Here is a 4,641-nt window from a genome sequence, read left to right on the forward strand (position 1 = left end):
GGGAGTTAGGTGGTTTTGGGGGGTTAATTTAGGTGTTTCATATATTGTGTTAGCTAGCTAATTAACAAAGAGAAGTGTCCTATCTTATCTTCGTACTTGGTCGACGCTACGTACTATACATATAGAGAGGACTAGACATGCTAGCTAGTAAGCAAATGAAGAAAACAGAAGATCGTCATGAACATATGCATACAGAGAGAAGTGAGATATCTATCACCTCTCCTTCTCTGAGAGATTGGTCGAACAACAAGTTCTCGTATATCTATCCGATGCTACTGGCTATATATATACAATATAATTATCTCTTACAATATAATCTCCTAATTAAAAACCAACTGATTACGTTCCACATGGTATTCTCCGTCTTTAGCGATCACGTGGTCAAGAAAGAATGCCGCCAATTCCTCTTGAATTCCTCGTATACGATCTGGTGTAGGAGTTCATCCCGCATCCGAAATATCTAATTTGAAGAAGGGGGTCAATACATATATATGAATAAATGAAACTGAACACAAATGATGGTAATAAAATAAAATTGTGAATATTATTATTTACGCACTTCATATTGTTTGTCAGAGTAGCCCCGCTCACAGGTCGTGTGGCGGATGGACTCGCAAATGTAGTATCCACAGTAATTATTCCCTTGTTCCTGCCACAACCACTTTACAAGAAATAGAGGTCAATCAAACTGATAATTAGCAAGAATGCTAAATGGTATTGATAAAACTAGCGCTTGAATCACTAGGAGATGCGTGGAACATGCTACTATAGTACTTACTTTCGGGTGTCTAAATTGCAGCTTCTTCGGCAGTCCCGGAGTTTTTGAGGTGAATTTTTTCCAAACCCAAACTGGCGCTTGAATCACTAGGAGATGCGGGGAACATGCTACTATAGTACTTACTTTCGGGTGTCTAAATTGCAGCTTCTTCGGCAGTCTCGGAGTTTTTGAGGTGAATTTTTTCCAAACCCTGCCAGACGAAGAAAAGAATTACTTGATATCAGGAAATGAACAAATTGAAGTTGCCGATATGGTGCGATAATGATCGATTTAACTCACTTCTCTAGAATTTCAGTCATGTCCGCATACTCCTTGGGATCTTTTCGTCTCGAGTCTAAGACGGTTACTAGTCCCTGCTCAAGCTTAAACTCTATGAGAATACAGTGGAAGCTGGACACGCATGCATAACTCATCAATTACATTACTATAAGCTCGACTAATAAGGGAAACCGAATATGCACAGGACAGTAACACTCACTGGAATTCGTAAGGGAAGAGTATTATAGCTTTGTTTTGATTTAATACAAACGATTGTAGCAGCTTGGCCTCGGTATCTTTGGCCTGAAATTCAACCATATATGCATCTATGAGATTTGTGTTAATGAACCCAATATCACCGATTTGTCTTTTTTTCAATTCGGCGATCTTCAATCTGCATAATATAGTGAGGATAATAAAAAATACATGCAATAAAAGAGCTGACCTATATATAGAGACTTAATGACAGAAGTAGTACTACTTACAGGTAGTAGCAAGTGATCATTAATTTATCGAGGGCCTTTAGATTGAAAAACGTGAAGAACTCCTCAAATGGAACATTCAATAGTTCAATTCCAACGAGGTCATGCTCCTCTCTAACTCTCAGCGTCAAAATATTCCTCCCCTCAGACTCTCTGCAGGTTTTCATGTACCAATCATGGAATCTTCGCATCATCGTTGTTAGAGATCTTTCATATTTGACGATAGACTTCCCGTACACGTATTTGTGTTTGTCCACCTCCAAGAAATCATAATGTACATCGTCGGGAAGGTAATCTCCAAGATTGTTATAACCGGGCACCATCCCACCCGGATGATTAGCGACGATATCGCTAGACACCTGGAGCGGGGGGAATGATTGGTTTGCTTGTTCGCCGAGCTGGGCAACTTTTTTCCTAGCTTGTCGTTCTGCTAACCTTTGACCACTGACAGTACTTCCGACCGCTCCGCTTTGATAAATGACTTTTTAAGTATGCGCTCATAGTTGCCTTTCGCTGGAGACTTTGGTAGTTTCTTCAGGGCAGCCAGAGTACGCTTCGCTTTTACCGGATCTATCTTCTCCTCCGGAGGTGGATGTTTCTTTGCTTTCACCCCTTCAAAGAAGTTGTTCACTTCGGCTTGCACGATCTTCGTGTTTTCCTCCTGGCTCCTCTCATATGGTAACTTCTCTGGAGTCTTCAGAGAAGGACTGTATCTGTATTGCCTGCCTCTGGCTGTACTGCTAGACGCCGGAGCAGACGGAGCGGCTGCGACTATCTTTCCTTTCTTACGAGGCGGAGGAGAAGGACGACGCACCCGAGCAGCCGGAGCGGCGGCGGGTCTCTTCCGCCCTTGTTGACGAGGCAGAGAAGGAGGAGGCTGCCTGCTCGGGCATGCCACCGCAGGGGAGAAGGAGGCGGAGTGCCGCCACGTGCCGGAGAAGGAGGCTGAGTGCCCTGATCACTCGCCGGAGGAGGAGGCGGAGTGCCCTGACTCGCCGGAGGAGGAGGAGGAGGCGAAGGCATCCAGTTCGGAAGGTTGATGAGCTCCTTCCGCCATAGGCATGTAGTCTTTAGAGAAGAACCCAGTCGTATCTCCCCTTCACCCGTAGGGTGGTCAAGCTGAAGGTCCTGAAATCCGTCCTTTATTTGATCCACCATCACCCTAGCATATCCTTCTGGAATCGACCGTTCGTGGTAGGTTGTGCCAGGTTTAGTAGGTAAAACAGAGCCAACATCCGCCTTGACTTTCAATGTCATCCACCGCGTCATAAGGTGGCAATGTTGAGACTCCGTGATAACATCCACGGGGTAGCTAGTAGGAGCCGTGAAGACAGGCTCCAGCCGCTGAGTCTGCTCGGTGGAGGCAACGTTGCTTCTCCGCTGAGATGGCGGGGTAGCTTCAAGGGATGCTTCGGCAGGTCGTTTGCCGCGATCTGCTTCTTGTTCCTCTAGCCTATGTACCCTTTCGTGCAGCGCCTGCAGTTGGCTATGCTCCACTTTCTTCCTCCTCTCCTGGCATTTGTAACCCACTGCGTCCGGAAACCCAGCCTTCCACGGAACGGAGCCTGGCGTGCCTCGTGTCCGTCCAGGGTGCTCAGGATTCCCAAGGGCCATTGTGAGCTCGTCCTTCTCTCTGTCTGGAACGAACGTCCCTTGCTACGCTTTCTCGATATACTCCTGAATCCTCATGACGGGTATTCGCAGTTGCTCTTCCGTCCAAATGCACTTCCCTGACACAGGGTCCAAGGTTCCACCAACCCCGAAGAACCAAGTCCGGCAACGGTCTGGCCAGTTCAATGTCTCTGGTTCGACCCATTTAGCAATCATGTCATTCTCAGCCTTGTCCCACAAAGGTTGGGCTTTGAGGTAGCCACCTGACCCCGTGCGATGGTGATGCTTCTTCTTCACAACATTTTTCTTGTTTATCGCTGACATCTTCTTACTATTTTCCGATGTCTTGCGGGCCACAAATGCGGGACAGTGATCTCTGATCTTCTCATACTTTCCGGTGAATTCTGGTGTCTTTTCTTCGTCGACAAACTCTGTTTTCAGCTCATTCTTCCACCTCCTGAATAGTTCTGCCATCTTCTTAAGAGCATGAGACTTGATCAATTGCTCTTTAACTGGCTTCTTCGGATCCTACTCTGGCGGTAGGGCATCTTTTTGCATATCGGAGACATAAGACACCTTAGGGTCTTCATTCTTAGGCTTTAACCATTGGTGGATACTGATCGGGATCTTGTCCCTAACAAGAACCCCGCACTAAGCACAAAATGCATCCCTTGTCCGGATGGGTTCAATCGGCTTGCCATCGCGCGCGATTGCTGTGGTCTCAAACCTTTCATCCGAGCGCAACTTTTTATTCGGGCCTCGTTTCTTTACCAAAGTGGTGGTCGATCTAGAGGGCTAGAGAAAAGAAGAAAGACGAGAGTTAATTAATATGTGTACATACGAAAACAATGAATGCATCAATTATCTTGTCAGCACGGGCTTAACTAATATATATACCTGGCCGGATTCGGTTCGGTCATCGGAGCCGTCATCACGGTCTCCTTCTTGTACCGGCATTGGATCACCGGAGCCATAATAATAATAGCCTTCTTCTTGTACCGGCATTAATGGGTCATCGGAGCCATCATAATCATAGCCTTCTTCTTCACTACCCTGTCCTTCCAGACCATTGGTGTCTTTGAGAAACGACGCAACGACATCACTTCCTTTTGCGATTATGTCCCCCAACATCGCTTCTGTTGCTTCATCTCGGGGGTGCTCCATAGTTTTTGCAAATATTTACAACATGGCAATTATTATTGAAACATGACAGATGGATATATTAGTGGCAAACGTAGAACTAGATAGCTAATCACAATAAGGAATCATATTAGTGGCCTCGACGCTGCTTCTCTAGGGTTTGGGGTGGCCTCGGCAACACTTCAAGGGTTTGGGGTGGCCTCGACAATGCTTCAAGGGTTTGGGGTGGCCTCGATGACAACGCTCTTTTAACTTGGTAAATTTGGGTGGCCTCGAGAGAGTTTGTCGGGTAGGGGTGCAGCGGGAGGGGGTAGGAGACCAACATCGTTTTTTTCTAGGGTTTGGGTGTCCTCGAGAGTTTTGGTCGAGCGA

Source organism: Triticum aestivum, chromosome 3B (assembly GCF_018294505.1).
Source record: "Triticum aestivum cultivar Chinese Spring chromosome 3B, IWGSC CS RefSeq v2.1, whole genome shotgun sequence".
Taxonomy (NCBI): Eukaryota; Viridiplantae; Streptophyta; class Magnoliopsida; order Poales; family Poaceae; genus Triticum; species Triticum aestivum.